The sequence below is a fragment of the Rhamphochromis sp. 'chilingali' genome (assembly GCF_963969265.1).
Source record: "Rhamphochromis sp. 'chilingali' genome assembly, chromosome: 2".
Lineage (NCBI taxonomy): Eukaryota > Metazoa > Chordata > Actinopteri > Cichliformes > Cichlidae > Rhamphochromis > Rhamphochromis sp. 'chilingali'.
The window spans coordinates 49,680,697-49,694,778 of NC_137930.1; the positions used below are offsets into that span (position 1 = coordinate 49,680,697).

Below are 14,082 nucleotides of genomic sequence, written 5' to 3' on the forward strand. Positions count from 1 at the left end.
TGCATGAGCTTTTTGCTCCTTGGGTCCCCTCCTCTTTATTTATCAGAGTGCTCTGCTGTCTGCTTGGGAGTGGCATCCGTAGTAAAAGTTTTTTTCTTTAGCATGAATGAAGTTTTAATGAAACTTTAAATAAAAAGCCAGCATTCTGTTGAAGTGGAGAAATGACTGATTCAATAACCGTTTGCTCAAATGTGAAGAATAAAAGTACTTGCTCAGCTGTGTTTGGAGGAGAGTCATGATGCTAATTCTGTCTGATTGATGTTTGTTTGGTGGTTTATTGGTCACTATTTTTGCTCTATGTGTATTGGATAATCACAGTCCTCCTCTAGCAGATTTCTTTCTATTAAGGAAGAAATCTGTGTCTTAGCTGATGTTGCACAGCCTGACCCCAAAGAAATGTAATTTTGTTTATAATTCAGTCCACATCCCTGTGCACAGTTCTAGACTCTTTATATCTTTACATATATTTTAATGGGCAGTGACTCTGCATTACAAGTTATTCAACCTCAAAATTTTCATCTGGCTCGCAGGTGAATTAAAGGCTAATGTTATGATGTGACTGTCAAGATTGAGCAGAGGAAGCTTCCTTTATTTTATAACATGAAAGCACTTTATCTGCACAAGATGGAAATTTACTGTCAAACTCCTTTTGTCACCAGTAACAGGACGAATCAAAAAGAAGTATTGCAAATTGAAGCCAGTATAATAAGAACATTAAACACTGCTCATAATAATACTGCATGTGTGCTTAAGATTATTATTAAGGATTATTAAGGAACATGATTAATGTTCCTTAATAATCAAGAGGTGTTTTAAATGGTGCTGAAATGTGCATTTCTTCATATCATGTATTGCATTGCATGCAGTGTCAGATTAGTTTGGAGTGTGGAGCTAACCTTAGCAGTGCTAGCACCAGCAGCCCATGTTTCTTCTTGCATAACTGTCATCTGCATACTTTTCCATCAAAATCATTTACAGCTTCCTGCCAGAGAAAAGTTCAGTTGTTTGTCATGGCTGGGTAACTGTCTGGTGGCATTATAATATTTTTAAAATAACCTCCAATTGTTGCCCTTTAATTTAATTTTTCTAATTTTATTAGGGGGGGGGGGGGGTTACTTTAGCCTATAACAACAGACCTAAACCGACACCTAAATAACTCATTTTTAAGAGGCTAACAAAGGCAAAGTGGCTAAAACTAAAGCTATCCACAGCTCAGGGCAAGCCACAGCCATGGTTTGAGCAAAGGATCTCAGACTTTAGGAAGAAAATTATAGAGATGAGTGAAAAGCAGAAAAGGGTCCAATGTCCTGTTATCTGGTGAATTTATAAACATTAAAGAAACAGAAAAAAAATGTGGTGATGGTGATGTTGACGTGTTGACTTTGGGTGGTGGTAACGTGAGAAATTTGTATGAGATTAAACTGACCTCAAACAGCAAAGGCATTTTGTAATACACTCCCATGTCCTTTGGTTGGAGCTTACATCAGGACTGTGGCCCACAGCGTGTCTTTAAACTGTACACAAACTGTTCAGAGAAGAAACAGTTAACTGGTATTATGCCTGTAATAAAATTGCTAGCACTGACCTGTAGTTTGACGTTAGCTGAGCTGCTGTGGGAACAGCTCTATGCTATGGTACATTAGAACAGCCCATCCAACCAATCCAACTGGCTGGAGGCGCTGCAGGAAGTGTAGGAGAAACTTTCTCAGGGGTGAATTGACAGCTGGAATGCCAAAGGTCTGCAAGCCTGTAATTTCTCCAAATGAGCAATTTGGGGACACCAAAGCTTAAAGGAGAAAATCAGTCATAAACTTTGCTTTGTATTAACTATATTTTCTACTCAATTTGCAAGTCATTTGATGAATAAAACTACAGAAGACAAAGTTTACTTGGGGGAACAAAGAGTAGTGAAATGTTCCGGGTGACCCTTTTCTGTGTGTGGAGATTTCCACAAATACTCAAGTTGCGTTTTGATAGTTATGTGCTAAAACACTGCACGTATAATCGACGTGAGTAATGGTTTGCACATGGACTGCTACAATATTGAGAAATTGATGATGAACACATTCTCCTGCTTGCTGGATCTGGACTGTGAAATAAATCTAGTAGTCTTTGACCTGATGAGCCTTCCAGTTTTGAGGTCATCTTGATATGCGCACATCCAGGGCAAAACAGTCTAAATACTTATTTTTATTTGTAAAAAAATCATACAGAATGATTTCAGACTCAAAAAAACCAAACTTCAGTGATTTTAACTCCCACCCAAAGTCTTGCCTTGAGCCATCTCGAGCTGTGCCAGTGCTTTTCAGTGAGCGCTAGCCAACAAGGAGGGTTTTTTTTTTCTTTCTTTCTGCTGTGTCAAGTGCTGCCATGCTCTTTAAGAAGACCAGATCAGAAATTCTTTGAGCATCAGCTGATGGCAGAAAATCAGTCATTATCTTCAGGAGAACAGCTGAGCTGCATAATGATCTCTAAACACTGAGGTTTTATTCATAAAATCCACATGTTTATCTTGAGCGATTCTTTTTAGACAACTTTTGAAAGGGAGCCAGTCTGAAAAGATTAGGATTTTTCACAGAAACTGTCATATTGAGAGTTCCAGACCTTCCTTTCTTCAAGCTGCAGTCTTGAGAAATACTTTTTGTTACTTATTCAACGGTTAAAGGCCAGTCAGTAGCAGACATCTTACAAGAAAGATCTGTGAATGTAACCAAAAACTGTTCTGACAGGTTTCAGTAATTGCTTGTACACTGGTTGCGCTAATTATTTGGTGTGTCTTTGACATTGTAATAAGATCTGTGAAAACATTTGAGGAAAAACACAAATACCGTTGGGTTTTCTTACATGATTGATATGAGAACTCTTAATTTTTTTTTTAGCTCTAGCTCACTTACTATGTTACCATTCACCTAAATAGGGAATAGCACTGGCTGTTCACTGTGGGGATCTGCTCAAGACCAGTCAGCCCTGTCGCTCAAGATGCAGAGTAACTTGTGGATAGTTGTTATGGAAATATAGGCAACATAGAGCCGGATGACAGAACGAAAGAGTAAAGATGATACCGGGGACCATACAATGCTTTATACTGACTGTTCACATGACTGAATCTGCTAGCCGGACTGACCTGCGTGTTTAGTGTCAGTTGCAAATTTCTCAGCCCGTGTGGCGTCAACTGTGCCGCTAAGCTCAGGATTTAAGTGGCGACTTGTCTGTGGTGTTCCACTGAGCCATGTTGTTGTGTAAAAGCTTCCCGTGTTTCTTTGTACTCAACCACAGACTTATACTATATTGAACACACCATATTTAAGAAAAACACAGGCCTTACATTTTAATGCAGGCTTATGTCGCAATCCCTTAAATTAAGTGGAGCATAACCATCAAACCTAGCAGTTTTGTACTTTAGTTTCTAGTGTTGTTGTTTGGGATATTTTCTTAACAAAACGAGTGCGCTGGTTCACAAGGCTCTGTTGAAATGTGATTGAGCAAGACAGAAGAGTTGACAGTTGTCATCATGTTGTGCCAAAATTGATTACCCTCTTACGCCTTAATCCCAGCTTCATGGCACAGTTGAGATTAAATAATTTAAGCACTTTTTTTAATCTTGCTGCCAACATATATATTGTTGTCCTGCTGATTTTTAGTGGTTCAGATGGGACCCGTAGCCCAGCCTCGCTGCAGACAGTGTTGATGAGAGTGAGTCAGCAAACTCTGCTTTCAGAACTTGATTGTAGGCTCAAAAAGGTGAAGGGGATCTGGGCGGTCAGGTAAAAAAAACCCACTATGTTCTGTGCCAGATATATCCGAGTCTGATTAACTGAGAATCTTTTGACCTGTCAGCAAATAATTTGTTGATGCCTTTGTCCAGTGGTGACGCAGGAGAAGTTTAACAGCATGTTGGATATAAAAACAAGCAACAGTCATATGAGCATATGAGATGCTCAATATGTACTACTATGCAAAAATCTAGAGGGCCATCTTCCGCTACTTTCCTGTGAGTCATTGAAATATAAAAGAGACCCAGACTTCAAGGCATCAACCAGTGTTGTATGTTTAGACACTTTGTTACCGACTGCCTGTTACAAAAACCAACAATTTGTTCCCGTTTCTTTTGTTAAAATGACAAAAATTACTAAATGAATTCCCAAACAGATGAATTCCCAAGCAGCTATTAACTATAAACTTGGCATATCTTGACAAGCCAAACACGCTGCCAATGCAGTAAAACACTATCTGGATAGAAAAACTCACAGTGGAACACTATCAGTCATGGATTGGGCTCCCCAGAGCCCGGACGTCAATATTATTGAAGACGTGCGGGATCGTGTGGCTAGAGACCAGAACAAAAGGCAGCCAACATCCAAAGAAGAGCTTTAAATGTCTTTCCGAAAGCCTGGAGATTTATTGAAATTTCTTCTTTTACTGGACTGTCTCTAGCTGTTTTACATGCAGACATGACATAACTGATTGGCTGCTGGCTGACCCAAAATTCATGGGATTGACTGAAAGTTGAATCCCTGCAAATTCCATCTGTTTTGTTTTTCTATTTTACTTACCAGACTAATTGCAGTCATCTGGTCTATCTCCAGTAATGCAGTCAGTACCAGAGACGGCGTAACACAAGGGAGAAAAAGACCACAAAAGTAGTAAACAAACAAAAGTAGTTGTGACCAAGTCTTTTCTAAAACCATAGAAATGAGTCTGCTGGATTATTTAATTTGACATCCTGACTGGTAATGGGCAGAAATATGTGAACCACATTTCAACTCCCAGACCCATGCAGCAGTTTGGGTCGTAACTTTTGGGCTTTTTTTCCTAACAAGTGAGCAAACTGAAGTTTGCCAGTGTCTTTTGTTGTACTAGACCTCATAGTAGAAACAATTCAGAGGTTTCTGCAGTTATGATTCTGGAAAAACATCTAAGTTCAAAGTAGTGTGACCTCAAAGGTTTGCCTCTGATACCAAACATGTATGCTAGCAGTTTTTTCACAGCATAACATCTGAGGATATTTTCTCCATCTTGTCTCCTCATTCAATTTTTGACAGATCTTTTTTTTTCCATTGTAAAGTGAATAAATGAACAAAAAAAGCGGAGCCCCTGAGATGACTGCTGTTATTTTTATCCTCCTAAAAGAGACGCATTGTCCTCGGATGCATTGGTGCAGAGCGGTTTATAGTGATTGAATTCTTAATACGGGGGGATGCTTTTGCATTATTTTCCTAAATTTTCCTTAGTCGCATAGCAACAAATAGTACAGCCACATATATTGCACCTAATACAACACCTTGAACAGATTGTACAGTTAAATAGGGGCGTTAGAATGAAGAAATGGAGGTATCATATTCAGTTCAAGGTGCGTGGAGAAAGGAAAAAGTATGTAAGAGTTTTATTGTAAACTACATAAATAATCATAACAGTGAAAAATGATTCCACAGTTTTTATATTTTGATGAACTTGTACATGCATGTTGAAGCGCTTACAAGGTCAAGTACATACAGTATATCTGTAAAACCCCAGTAAAACAGGTTAGCTTAATGCCAACAACATACTTTTTTGTACTGTTTAACAAGAAGATTGATTGAAAAGTGTTCGTCCAACTGTAGGATAAACACGAGAGACTGATGCTAAGAACAAGCCATCGGGGCGACTTGAAACTCAAATGAGTTGATATTCACTGTGTTTTCTTCATTTGTTTAATAGATTGTCGTCTATGGCTTTTGGATGACTTTGCCTGGGTGATCAGTGTACCAGTAAATCTGATATCTGCTCTGTTACACTGCCAGAACAATGACTTGCTCTGAAAATGAGCCTCAATGTTTAGAGATCTGCTTTAGGCAAAGCAACAAAAGGCTCTCTCCCCTTCTTTTCCTCCATCTTTGTTTGACTTTGTCTGTCTTCCCTTCCCGTCGCCCACCCCTTATTATTCCCTTCGTCACACTGTCGTGCATTTTGTTTATCTTGTCCTTCTCTGCCTTCTGTGTCTCTGTCATCTGCAGGTTCCAGCAGTAGCTGTTCTCTGCTTCACCAACTGGGACTCCATGGCTGGCAGTGGTGCTGCTTGATTCATTGCACTGTGAGTTTGCTTCTGGTTTGTCTGAGAATGAGTGTGTTGGTCTGTTTGTCTCTCTGTGTTTTTCTCATGCACTTTTCTTGGTTGTTAGGTGAGCCCATACAGAATAATACACTTTAACTCATCAAAAACCAAAGTCTCGACTTGTCCTTTGTAGTGTGTGCCTCTCCAGTGTTTTATTTGCGGTTCTGTTTTGTCACTTCTTCAAGTCGATACCCAAAGAGTCTGATTTCTCCCCACGGATTGAAGTCTTTCTGTGATTCGTCTCTTATTTTTCTTTCACCGTTTTGCTATTTCTGTTCCCTGTGCTGCATTTGTACTGAAATACTGTCTCTCTTCAAAGCAGAAACTGTATACACGCTGCCACTGTTCACCACTTGATGACTTACTGGTTGTCATATTACAGCTCCTAGCATTGCAGTTTGCCTATTAGTGCAATACTCTATCCATATTATGGCATGTAAGATATCTATAACAGCTACTGTAGCACTTTTTCCTTTCATAACTGGCTTTGTGAAAACTGACCTGAATAACTGAAGTAGCAGCCAATGCGCGCAGTGGAATATTAGATTATTGGAATCATGTATAGGAAGTGAAGGCATATAGATCATCTCGGGGCATACTTGAAGATGCAAATACTCTGCTTTAATAACTCATGTATGCTGTTTTTCCCCCCTGTGGTAAATTAAATCTCCTAGTAAAAAGTACTTAAAATATAGCCATCACCTCCTCCGCCTATATAAATTCAGAAGCCGTGAATGCAGCAGTATTTTTTTTTTATCTTTGGCTTTAGTGCTAGACACACTTTTTCAATTAGTCTGGTGTTGGATGGAAGATGAGCTTACTTTTTCCTTTCAGTACCACTCGTTTTTGCATTCATGCATCCGATTACCTTTTAAATGGAGGAACATTGTGATAGTTTTGAATTGATTTGATAGTAAATTGATTGTATTTAATGTGTATATTGTTTAGGATGAGTTTGATACTTGCAGTAAAAATTAAATAGTGATTATCCGACAGCTCTGTGACATTATGTTTTGCACATATGTTTTGAAAAAGAACAATGAAAACTAGATTTCCTACAAAGTAAACATTAGATTTTATAGGGGTTATATATGTTAAATGTTAATTCCTGATTTACCCTCTCTTTCATTCATTCATTTGGTCTCAACATATTTTTCACAGCTGTACCTTTGCAAACACATGGGTATGTATTTCTTGTGCTTGGCACTAGAGCTCATCCGATAGATCTGCCGATTTTAGCTATTTGCTGACAAATGCCAGTACAGCTGATGAATGAACACCTAAAAAGAAAAATTAGGAGCTCATGTTGCTACTGTTGATGTTGTGTATTTTGCCCACCAGAGAGAACTTCCCTGCAACATGTGTTTGGAAAGCCATAAACATGACAACCAGGTGATCCGAACAGAGCCAGAGTAGCTGAGTAATCTATGACTTGTGGCAATAAAAATATTATCTTATTAAGGTCTCATAAAAATCTATTCATAACAACTGTTACGTGAGCTTAAAGATGGTAAAACACACAGTCTTTTGACCAACTGCAAATATCAAAAGGACGGGACTGATCAGGGAAATGCTGAAATTCAGAAACAGTGTTTTTCTTAGTAATCCATGCTGATCCAATTTTTTCTGCTAGTTAAAAGCCTTTTGTTGATGACTAACTTACCTTTGCTAACACTGTCATGCACTTATTACCTCACTAATGATCTCTGTTTCCATATGTCTCAGTGCCAGCTGGATAAAAAGCAGCCATCTGTGCTGCTGTGTCTCAGCAGGTTTAGGTCCTGGTCTGTTTGCATGTGCCTCCATCTCCACAGCTCCCACCACAGATGTTACTGTTTGTGTGGATAATGACAATAGATACTTCATGTGCTGTACTTAACCTTTCACAAAGAACCACTAGTCCTATCTTCTCTGCAACACTTGCTTTTATTTGGTGCATTGTGCTGAGACCTTAAGGCTACATGCGCACTGTGTTGGGTCACTTTTCTTGAAACGAGGCATGGGCTTGAAGCCAAGTAAAATAACAAATATCCTCCCCATATTTTAGCAGGAAAAAGAAATCACAGTAAAAAAAAAATTCTCATAATTTTTGCTGTTGACCTTAATTCCTAAATCTGCTTAGAAAAAGTGAATCATGTGGCAAATGCAAAAATTCCAGTATTGCTGCTGAAATGACACTTTTTCCAAATCTCAGCTATGCCAAGGGGGAAAAGATACTGACTGGCTTTTGTTAATGAGACCCGTCAGGCTTAATTTCACACACTGCACCAATTCAAACTATCCGTGGCTGGTCGGAGGAAGCAAGGGGGAGGAAATGCTTGTTCAGGCGAAGGCAAAGGTGTTGTACAAAGCAAACACAGACTGTCTCTTTCAAAACTTTCCACTCATAGGGATCTTCTTGTCTTTTTCCTGTGTGCATTTTACCTGGACAAGTTAGTGGCGCAGGATGGCATTAGCCCTCTCTTGATGCCTCCGCCTTCTCCAGCATCCATTAGTTTCTGCTGCTGTTAGTTTGTTTTGCACTTGGCAGTTGAGAGCTGGGATGGTGTTATGTTCAGTTTAATTGGATGATGTGGTATTCTCTTCCAAGCTCTAGATGCCAACATCATTTCTTGGCCCGTGCCTTATCACCATCCTCAAAGCTACAGAAAGAGATTATTGCTCACATTGCAAAAACCGAAGGTCTCTGTCCCCCAAAAGCTAGAAAATGTTGAAAATGATAAAATTGATCAGAGATATAGTTTCTCTTTTCTTTCTCTAACTTTTACTTTCCTGATTTTTTTTTCTTTTAATTTATTTATTTTCTGCACCAATATCTGTCACCTCAAAAATACTCCTGGATTTCACACAACACATGAAAACAGCTGTGAGTGCTTTCTAAACTGAAGCCAGATTTTTGGATTAGCATAGCCGTTCTCCAGAGGACACAGTTAGCAGGCAGAGAAACAGACAAAAGCATGGTTAAATCATTAGTGAAATAAGCTTGGCCCCCATTACCATCAGCCTAACACAGTCCAAAACCACCATGGGAAGAGAGAGGGAGAATTTCTTCACTCAAAGAAACAGTTTCTTTTTATTGATGGTAATTGGGAGCTGTTATCAAATCTGTCCCCCACTTCTCATTTCTCCCAGAGTTGAGCGCTGTAGAAGAAACAGGCGATTGTTCTTTGAAGAAAGTAGGACACATTTTTTCCAGGAGCTTCAGTTCTGTCTTGAGGCTGTTTCTGTCTCTTGGAGCTTCCTATATATTCAGCCTATACATGGAAATGCTTGTCCTCCAGAAAGACTAAAGCCTGGATAGGCAAGTTGTGCAAGAGTAACCATTTTTAATGTAATGTAATGTATATATACTTTATATAAGCTTTTTTATATCTTCCTCCTTCTTTGTTAGTATTTTGCTGTATATACATTATTTGTCTCACACAATTGTATCACCAGAATATTTAGTAGTTATTATTAATTATTGTTTCTTTTAATGGGGATGCCACAGAAAGAGTTTAACAGATGTATTGTGTATAACATCTAGCTGCTTTTGAAAGCAGTTGAAAAGGACATACAGTACCCTCTAGAAGCTTTGATGGCATCCCTCATTTCTTTACATTTCTCTTCCAATGATTCAGTCGTTTTTATAATTTTTTGAAAGTGGTCTTGAGCAATAGCAACTGACTGTTCAGTGTTTTGTCTACACATAACAGGCAACTTCACAAAGAACCAGTTTGTATCCTTTGTTACTACCAGCCTGTCACTAAAATAGATTAATTCCCATTCCTGCTGTTTAATCTATGAAAAAGGTCAGAGAACATAGTTTGACAGGTATAACACAGCATTTTTATGCCAACAAGGTGCCAAAGATTTACTGAAACTATCGAAAACTTGGTATATCTCGGCATACTGTTCAGTGTTTTGTTTTTTTTAAACTTAGGAAACTGGACAAGTGGACAGTAGAAGAAGTGCCAGGCCTAAAAAAGCCAGCTGCTGTTCAATGCAGCCTCAGAAGTGGCTGTTGAAATGAAAGCTTTACTGACCTGGTTTCGAAGTTTCTTACTAGTTTTAGAATTTTGTAGCAGAGTAATAGGACAGGAGGGAAGAGGCTGCATGACTTGGCTTTGAATCCTCAAGGTTTTTGCAGCACCAAGGTAATCCAGTGATAGTTGCTATGTAGCAGTGGTAACATCTGATGATAGCTATTTCGGCAGATTCTTATATGGGTTAAAATAGCACTGAATTTACTTCCACAGTGTAACTTGGTTTAACACTGTAAATTGAACCTGTCAATCACAGAACTTGCAGTGTCACTGCTTTGAAAGCCACCAATCACATTAAGCCCTTCTTCCTTTGGACTCTGCCCTCCAAGCTACCAAAAGTCAGATTGAGTCGAGCAAGCAGAATTCATCTTTGAGATTAGAGCCGCCTGCGTGAGCGTGAATCTGCCACAGCACCCCCTCGAATGTGTGATGCGTCTTTGTGCTGAGCTGTGTTGAGTTGTACGCGTGCAGATTGTTGAATTTGAATACCTGCAGCTGTGAAATGAATTGCTCATTATTGTGTTTTGTCTTCTGCGCCTATTTCGACACAAATAAGACTCCATAGTTGTGCTACTGCAAATGAGTTCACCTGCTAGCCAGGGAGGGGCTGTGTGGCTGCCTGTCTGCCTCTCACTACTCGCCTTGCCACAAAATGCTGCAACTATTGAAGGCACTTTTAGCAAGCATGTGTAAGTGTGATGTTACAGTCTTGAAGCCAAAAGAATTTGCTGTGATCCCAACAGATTGCTGTTCACCCCCCCCCCCCAGTACCCGAGGGATATCCAGCTCTCAGCACGATACTACCCTCACTGCTTCCTGGTGCCAACAAGCCTCTGTTTCACACGGTGGAGGTAGTGGAAGCAGGCGGAGCATTTTAGTCAGAGGGGGAAAGAAAGCCTTCATGAGCTCTCCACAGTTATCACCAGCCTGCCCCTGGCTAATAACTGTATCAGTTTTACACCAGTGTGGAGAGTGTGAGTGAGTATGAGAGAATATGTGCGTGTTGGTGTGGCAGTGTGGGTGAAACGGAGAAATCATCCAATGCGACGCTTGTTATTTATAGACCTACAGCAGATTTTTGTGTTAATAGAAATCAGCTGCAGTGTTACGCTTGTGTGCAACTGATTCAGGCTTTAATTTTTTGTGCATTTTTTGTAGAAGCACTATGTGAAATTTAAGTTTACATTTTTGTACCTTTTCAGTCTCAGCTGGCCCTTAGACATTGATTAAACAAAGATAAATATAAAAACATATTTAATTGTTGATGAGCACAAGTGAAAAGTCAAAGAGATGAACTTATTTTTCATTGTCCTCTATTGTTTTGCCTCCACTGGGATTATACAGAGAAATAGTATGAATCTCATATGGAACTTGCATACAAAATTCATACTGCTGAATTTTTCCATAAGCTAAGAAGAATTTTTCTAGTTCAGAATTCATGTGATCAGGTAGAAGTTCTGGAAGTACAACTATGTGAAAGCAGTCAATTAGTGATACAGAAGCAGCCGTATGTATATTAACAATGTTCAATGACCTCTTGAAGTTATTGCTATTAGTTTTAGATGGTTAGGGGCGTGTATCTTTTCTGTATTCTACTTGAAGCACATAACATGAACACATAATATTTAACAACATTAATTTATATATATTTGGCCCTAGTGCATTAGAGTAAAACAGTCTTCTATGTAAGCTTCATGTGCTGTATGTACATAGCAGCTTCCTGCTGGTCTGGCTGTTCTGACTCATTATTTGTTTTTTCACAGCTTTTATGATAATCAGCAGCTTTCTTGCACAATTAATTTTACTTCTGTTTAACAATTTCCAAATAGCTAATCATAGTCATATTTTTTTATGATTCCTTTTTTTATTTTAAAAGAAAAAAAAAACCCTCAGCTTTATTTATTTACAATAGAATTTAGTGGATGTGAGTGGACGTGGGTGTATATTTGTGTGTGTGTGTGCGTGCCATTAAATGCATGTGTTCTTTTTGTTTGTATTGTGCACTCCCACACATCTGGCTATGTCTGCTCTGCCACTCCACTGGTGTTTGTCTGGAGGCCAGCGGGTTGGTCTCCCAAGGGGACCTGCAGTGGCTCTTTCCCAGGCCAGACTGCAGCTACTCTCCCAGAGCTTGCACAATACCAAACACTGCACTGGAATGTTGTTGGCTTCATTTTTTTCTTCTCCCCTTTTGTTTTTTGTCTCCTTTTCTGTGTTTTTGCCTTGTGCTTTTGCTTTTCTCTCCTAAATTTATTCTGTTTGTTTTAGTTTTCTACAGATTTCAATTGACTAATATTCCAGTGTAATTAATGCACTGATTTACAATTTTCATTGTCAGTGTTTTGACTTTTTCCCATAGGAACAAAAAAAAAAAATACAAAAATATAATTAGTAGTTATGAATTAAAAACATGAAAATAGTTATACAAGAATCAGAAAAAATTGTGCTTTATTTGGGGGGAACACTCAAACGTTTGTTATAGGAAAGCAACCTGCTGACATTGACAGCTAACTTGGAATACTTTAGTCCTGTCACCAGTGGCTATATTGAAGGTAAACAACAGCAACTGAGACTTGAGACAGTTGGAACTGCTAAGAGATAATGACTGAGCCTTGCTACTTGCTGTGAGGACTTTGTTTTGACACTGTCATTTCGTTTTGCATCGACTGTTCCTAGTCAAATCTGTCACTAAGTAAGCGATGGGAGGTGAGCTCATAATGAGGTGAACTTGTCACACTGCTCATATCTATTTGTCAGCGCCTACCACTAAAGGGCTCATGTGGCCCATGTTTACTGTCTGGTGAAGACTTTAGCCTTGAAGAAACTCCTGAGTAAATTTTCGAATAAAATGTGTGCTCACGTTGCAAGTAAATCATGTTCTTAGAGATTGAGTTTTCACAATTAATGATTTGAAAATGCAGTTCTTGTTGCAGTTTTTCTCCTGCTTGCATTATGTTTATTATTTCAAAGAACACATGAAAATACCTGATTGTGTCCTACCATTTATTTAAAGCTCAGATACATCTCTGAAACATGGACACAACTGTCTGTTTTTCCAGCATAAAACAAAAAAACAACAACAAAATCCCAGTGGAAGCTTGAATTGTTGCCGATGCCACAACTCATTAGACTAGAGGCATGGCACTGTCGCAGTCAAGTCTAGGATCACACACAGACTGTTTCTAAAAGCTGAATGTAAAGCCAATGTTTGAATCAAAGTGTGGAGGGCTAAGGTATCAAAACTAACACGCTAACCACTCACAGATAGTTGCTAATAAGAGATTGTGGATGAAATAATACTAGTACACTAAATCCACAGCTTTGCTACTTCATGGATGAGCTCGTAAATCGTCAGCCGTCACTCAAAGTAGCCACGCCCCTAATTTTAGGTCTTAACAGTAACCAGGTGGATGAGTTGTGGCTTTGAATGAGTTGTTATGGAGTTATTATTGGCTGTAAAGACCAAAACAGTTTTCTGTACAAGGCAGTAAACATGTTATTTTACATTGTTGAAGTTGGTCATTCAGCTTCAAGTGGCCATTAGAGAAACTGGAATTTCTTTTTTTTTTTTTTACATTTTTATTATTATCATCCTCCCCACACACACATACACATCCCTGGAGGTTACAGCTTCTGGATCAGTATCTGTGTTATTTATACACATTGTTATTGTCACTCTTTCAAAGCTGTGCGAGTGCCTCACCAACTCGACTTGTCTTCATGCGAGCAGGCCAGCTGCAGCAGACAGTTTCACACAAACACAGAGTAGCAGCTGCAAAACTCAGAGAGAGTGAGCCGTCTGGCCGCTTAGTACATTACAAGTGGACTCAGTCCATTACACCCAGTCCATCTTGAGTTACAGCCACATGAATGGGGACTTGATGCATCGTGAATCCCATAAAGGAGATGCACAGTAAAAGCCATTCATTTCCCTTTAGACATTAATCATTGCACCGTACACAATAT

General features: G+C 39.1%; 1 protein-coding gene across 1 annotated transcript in view; it reads left to right on the top strand.

The window, feature by feature from the left end:
* Positions 1–14,082, top strand: part of peak1 (pseudopodium-enriched atypical kinase 1) — a 102,337-nt gene that overhangs the window by 45,193 nt on the left and 43,062 nt on the right. Inside the window, exon 3 of the mRNA XM_080876279.1 lies at positions 5,994–6,070. The gene's annotated coding sequence lies outside the window, so the exon portion shown is untranslated. The remainder of the gene's footprint in view (positions 1–5,993; positions 6,071–14,082) is intronic.